The 6,000-nt window shown below is 44.9% G+C and overlaps 1 protein-coding gene across 1 annotated transcript in view; it reads left to right on the top strand.

Moving 5' to 3' along the window:
* The first annotated feature begins 2,606 nt into the window (after positions 1-2,606).
* Positions 2,607-6,000, top strand: part of PIK3C2B (phosphatidylinositol-4-phosphate 3-kinase catalytic subunit type 2 beta) — a 116,090-nt gene continuing 112,696 nt past the window's right edge. The window contains exon 1 of the mRNA XM_063142103.1: positions 2,607-2,892. The gene's annotated coding sequence lies outside the window, so the exon portion shown is untranslated. The remainder of the gene's footprint in view (positions 2,893-6,000) is intronic.

The following is a 6,000-nucleotide window of genomic DNA, read 5'->3' as shown; positions in this document are numbered from 1 at the left end:
TTGACTTGATATGACACCAAATATGGGGAAGAATGAACAGCAGCTCTGAAGCTAGTTCTCTTGTGTGACTTCTGAAGTATGCCACCTACTTTCTCAGTTGTCAGAAAATTTATTCTAGATTTTTAAAGACCAGTAAAAGATAAAAGATTTACCCAATTGGGTTATTACTAATTCTGTGGGGGTGGGGGGTTGTTGTTCCTTCTCTCAACTTTTTTTTTCATTTCCCATGCGAAACATACTGGACCCCAAGTTCAAAGAGGGTCATCTTGCCATTCAGGAAGAAAGTTCAGATTCTCCATACTACAAAAAACTCTACCTTATTGGGCAATAGAAACAACTCCACATACTTGCAGACATTAGGGGGCAATAAAGAATGTCCTCTAGCTTGATCAGTTCCTATTTCCTGTTAACTTCCCTTACTCTTCTTTCTTCTCCCTCTGCAACAAGCACCATGTAGTCTCTTCACAGATGAAGCAAGTAACCATATCTCATACCTTCACTTACCTATGCACTCATTTTAGGGGGTGCTTGTAGTTAAACAGTGTTAGATAGCCTTCTCTAATGATGTGTATAAAGGCACTAATAAAGTAAATTGATTTGAACTTCTTTTAAACTGGCTCTAGTCTGTATTTATTGTCTTTAATACTAAATGCTATGTTGCCAAACTTTCTCTGCATAAAGCAACTCTGCTGTAAATCACACCAGATTTTCAATCACATCTCTCAGAGCACCAGGAGATAGGTAGGTAGGTAGATAGATATCAGAGCACCAGAACATAGGTGGGGGAAAGGGCCAAGCACCACCCCAAATTGGCCTGAGGTGCACCTGAGGCTTTAGTGCCAGTATGCCTTGGCCTCAGGGTGCCTTGGGCTGACCCAGTACCACTCCAGATTCGGGCCAAGGCAGGCCAAATTGGTCCTCCTCGCCTCGGGGATTCGGCCTGAGGCAGTGCACAGCCCTACTTTTAGTTACATCAGTTGCTGACATTAATGCAAGATGCAAAGGATGAACTATAGCTATCCATAGAGAATGACTCCAGAACCAAACCTATGCTGAGATGAATACCATTTTCTTTTAATCAGATGAACCCGGATGAAATTGGGACTCTCTAAAGGCTACCTTAAAAGTATGGAAACTATGGTATAAAAGTGTGGCACTGTTCATATTTTGCTCATGCCAACACTGAACTATCCCTGTTTTTAGAAGCAAATGGTCTCTGGAGGGGTGATCTGAAATATCCTGTGGTCCCTTATGGTCTCCCAGGGACCATAGAAGTGCTCTGTTAAAAAACAAAAATGAAGACTAAAAAGGCTAGGAAAATGAAAAAGTCCTCATTTGGAATCAAAATGACCACCATGTAGACACTTGGCCAGCTGCTCTGGGGAGGGCATTCCAAGCTGGGGTGCTGCTACTAAAAAGGCCCAAAACCTTGTTCCAGACTGTCCTTGTTAGTTGCTACTTGTCTGTGATGGGGGTGGATGGGAAGAGACTAATACATATATTAAGAACTGCTTATCCTTATGCTAGCAGTAGCAAAACTGGAAATGGTGAAAAAATGCAAGAGCTTATCTTCAACAGGTGGTACCAGCAACTTCTCCCAGGCATTTTAACAGCATTTAACAATGTTAAGTTTGTTTTTAATGGACCCCAGAATTGTTGTTTTTAAATGAATACTGTTGTTTTTATACTGTTTTTTATGTTTTTGATGGTTTTTAAATTTTGTATACTTTTAATGTTTACCATTTTTAATTGTTGTAAACCGCCCAGAGAGCTTCGGCTGTGGGGTGGTATATAAATGTAATAAAAACAAATAAACTACAGAACATTGCACTCGTTGAGAAACTGACAAAACAACTGCAAAGCAACCAATACTTTAAAAATAAAAATATGTATGTATGTTATCAGAGAAAGTACACAACAGATGCTGCCAGTCACTGATGGAGCATTGTGGAAAGTTATTGTGGGTTGATCGTTGAGGCCACAGAATTAACAGGTACCTGATGGAAAAGTTGCAGTGCATTGCTTTTTTTAAAATTGATGTCATGTTTTAATAGCAATCAAATCTTAATTTTTAAAAAGAAACTAGTGTTCATCTCCCATTCATTTGTATGAACTGGACAGTTTGATCAAGTATCCCCCTAAACAGAAATCAGAGGCAAGTCGAATGAGCAAAAAATAGTCTTTGTTACTTGGATGAATTTTGTGTGCATGGAAAATCTATAATAAATATAACAAATCGTTGCATTGGTTCAGGCGCCTTCCTTCCAGACAAATAGAAAGCAACGCGGCGCTGTGTTCAAACTTAAGGATGGGTCTTGTAGCGTTGTTCCACACCCGCAATGCGGCATCAAAATAGCGCTCCGTTGCCTCGGGGCTGGAGCGGGGGTGGTCAGAGGGGCTTAGGAAGAACAGAACGCTGATTTGTTTTTGCCTTCGGCTCGTCCACAGTCCAGAAAGCCTGAAGTTGGCTCTTTAATTCAAGAGTTCATCGAGGCCATACACGAGGTCTCCAGAAGATGGCGCGTCCCTTTTCACACACACACCCCTCTCCTCTCTATTGTTCGCCCGGTTGCCTCGGCTGCTCTCTCTTCGCCTAGTTCGCTGGGCTCTGTTGGGAATGTGCAGCTCGGCGGGTTCCATTCACCAGCAGCTACTTTCCAGGAGAGACTCATTCCTGTAGCTGCTGCTTGGATTTTAATGCCAGATGCACGAGGATTAGTAGATCGCCCCGAGGAGCTATCGTGGAATTATCACAGGAGGCGGCGGCGCAGGATAGGGGAGAGAGAGAGAGAGAGAGAGGGAGGGAGAGGCATTGTGGAAGAGAGACGCGCAGAGCAAATAGCGCTTGGAAACTGCTGCAACAGACCAGGAAATTGCTGTGCAAACCTCCAGGTAAGAAACTGACCAGCAGCTTGGAGGGGGTTCGTTGGGTGCATTCGTGAAATTGACCAGAAAGGCATCGGTGTAGCTGTGTAACGAGGGAGTGGGATTTACAAATCTCCCCTTTAAAACATGAAAATAAGGGACGGAGAGGAGAAACAAGCCTCTTCCACTGCAATCCCAGCCTTGTGCAGTAAAAAAAAAAAAAAAGCCACGAAGAGCAGGTTGCAGGCATGGAGGCTCATCCCTCAGCTTGCAGAAGAATGCTTCAGAAGCGGGATCCTACTCAATTCCTTGAATAATCCCTCTCCCCCTGTTGCAGCGATATCGTTTCTTTTTAAAGCTAAAGCTGGCTTTACTTTAATCTTTCCCTGGGGGATGAGGTTTTTCCTCTGGCTTTAATAACATGTGCTCGGTGGTAAGGGGTAGTCTTGAAAATACTTGCTTTGCATTCCATCTCCTTACAAAGCGACGACTTCTCGCTTTCCCCCCTCCCCGAAGTGGGGAGACGGGACCACAAAAGGGGCAACACGGGAGGGGGGCGAAGGGAGACAAATCCAGTACCAGGGACACGGACAGCGGAAACCCCCTTCTGATGGATTTTTTTCCGAGCCGGTTGGGCACAGTATATTTCTGACCAGCACTTTCCTGAAAGTTGTCATCCTCCCTCCCCCACCGCCCCACAACCAAATAAATGTCTGCGGAATTGATAAGAACTCCCTACACTTGCGTGGGAACGCACGGTTGGGGCTTTTCGTTCCGAGAGGTGCATTTGTATTGTTCGATTCACAGGGGCGATAGGTTTGGTTTCTACAAAATGCCTGCGAGCAAGAAACCCTCTCATCCCATGGGGGTATTCGTTGCCAGGAATATCGGTATTGTTACCACTATTATTTCTTTGTCGTGTGTGTGTGTGTGTGTGTGTGTGTGTGTGTGTGTGTATTGTATAGTAAGTACTCTCTGCATCATGAATATGTCTTTTCAAAACCTACCTCTCGCATTTAGAAAAACCATAAGGAGCTTATGATTTCTATATGTAGACCGGTTAAAATGTAATATATGGGGATCTTACTATACTCCTGGTTAAAATGATGAACTACAGAGGTGAAATCCTTCATTAGAGAGGTATTCGTGTGTGTGTGTGTGTGTGTGTGTGTGTGTGTGTTTTAGTGGATGGGTGGTGGTGGTGTGGAGCCCTTGACCTACTAAGAAAAGAGTGATGCTTTTTGGACCAGACACAGGGTTGTTTGTAAATTATTTCTAGGCCACCTTTAAGGATGAACCTTCTCAAAGTGATATGCAAAATAAAAACCATACAAAGTGGATGCAATTTTTTTAAAAAAAAAAATACTTAAAAGACACGTTTCAAAAACTTGCTTCATTTGTGCCATCCATCCATCCTAGCCTTATTTTGTTTTCCGCCAGCACTGTAAATGTAAATCAAATAAAAATAAATAAGCAAATTTTAAAATGGGGCTTGGAAAAGAGGGGGTGCATTTAATGGGTTGATGGAAAAGTCTATAACTTTGTGCTAAAACAGGCAGCAGGCCTTTAAAAAGTTCTTTCCCAGTTTAGCAATAAAAAGGGACCCACATCAAAGTAAATTCGCTCATTACTTGTAACTTCAGTAGCCTTGTACTTCAGGGCTGTATTGTGTCGGTCTTGTATGATGCCAGATTGAAGCAGCATCTACCGATGTACTTCTTCCTTATAGTGGCTGTATAAAGGGATATGATTCCACTGTAACAAAACACATTGCTAATGTGTTTGTTCATTTGAAACTGGCTTGAAAATGAATAATTTGTCACCCTGTGTGCTGTATGATAACCTTCAATGTGTTCCTGTTCCTTACCCCTTATTGTCACAGATATGCTTTTCTTTAAGCGTATAAGTGATTCCACCAAATGTAATGAGCCTATTCCTGATAGGGCTGCTGGAATCATTGGAAGCTTTGCTATTGATTTCCAGTGACGTTTAGAGAAGGCCAGTAGCATTAGTATCCATGCATTTTTTTTCCATTTTAAAGTCAACCAGGGGAGATTTATCTGCATTGAAATCTGATTGGCAGGAAAGGATGCCCAGCCTAGCTAGTAAAGCTGTATAGGTCAGGGCTCATTGGCTGTATTACCATGGATTTGTACGAAACAAAATACATAGCATGGTTGGGATCAGGCTGAATGGTCACATGTATTCCAGGACAATGTAGCAGGCCTTTGGCCTAAAGCTGAGATACATCCCAATACCAGGTTAGCAACCAGCCACTGAAGCTCCATGACACTGTGAATTTAGATGGAAATGAGGGGTGTACAAAGAATACAAGATGGATACTGAGAACTATAATAGGCAACCAGCATTCTATATGACAGGCCCTACTTCAGAGACTGTTGCAACATCTACACTACTGCTTTATAGTAGGGATGTGCTCCGCTTCTAATCGGACTGGCGAATTAGAAGCGGAGCGGAGTGCTTCGCCTCCCCTTAAGGCAGAGGCGAAGAGGATTGGGGGGCGGGCGGAGCATGGCGAAGAGGATCGAGGTGAAGGCGGATCCTTCGCCTCTATCCGGAGCGCCGCCGGAAAGGTAAGTGGGGTTTACCGGGCCCTGCTGCTGTCACTGTCACCCATGCGGTGACAGTGGCAGGGCCCGGTAAACCCCCCCTCCTCTCCCTTACCTGCCTCCGTCCGCGGTCCCTCGGTTTCTTCAATTGAGCCCACAGTTCAACCAGGAAGTCTAGGCAGCACTTGCGCACGGAGGCAGGTAAGGCCCCCCTCCCCCTTGGTCCCTTACCGGGCTCTGCCGCCGTCGCCGCATGGGTGGCGACGGCAGCAGGGCCTGGTAACCCCCCCCCCCCGCCCTCCTCTCCCGGCCTTACCTGGCACCACTCCCCTCCACTGCGGAGCTCCGATTCGGAGCCGGAGCTCCGCGACGAAGAGGAGAGGAGTATGGGCGGAACGGGCCAATCCGAAATTTTTGGATCGGCCTGCGGGGCAGAGTGGGGGGTCCGTGCACACCCCTACTTTATAGTGGTACTGAAATGCACTGACAACTGTTGGGGACCGTGACACATTTACACCAAGCAGGATGTAACACTATGAAAGTGGTATATGGTATGTGTCAATGG

Source organism: Elgaria multicarinata, chromosome 1 (assembly GCF_023053635.1).
Source record: "Elgaria multicarinata webbii isolate HBS135686 ecotype San Diego chromosome 1, rElgMul1.1.pri, whole genome shotgun sequence".
NCBI classification, from domain to species: Eukaryota; Metazoa; Chordata; class Lepidosauria; order Squamata; family Anguidae; genus Elgaria; species Elgaria multicarinata.
The sequence above is the reverse complement of the archived record's forward strand: the minus strand, read 5'-3'. Positions and strand labels throughout refer to the sequence as shown.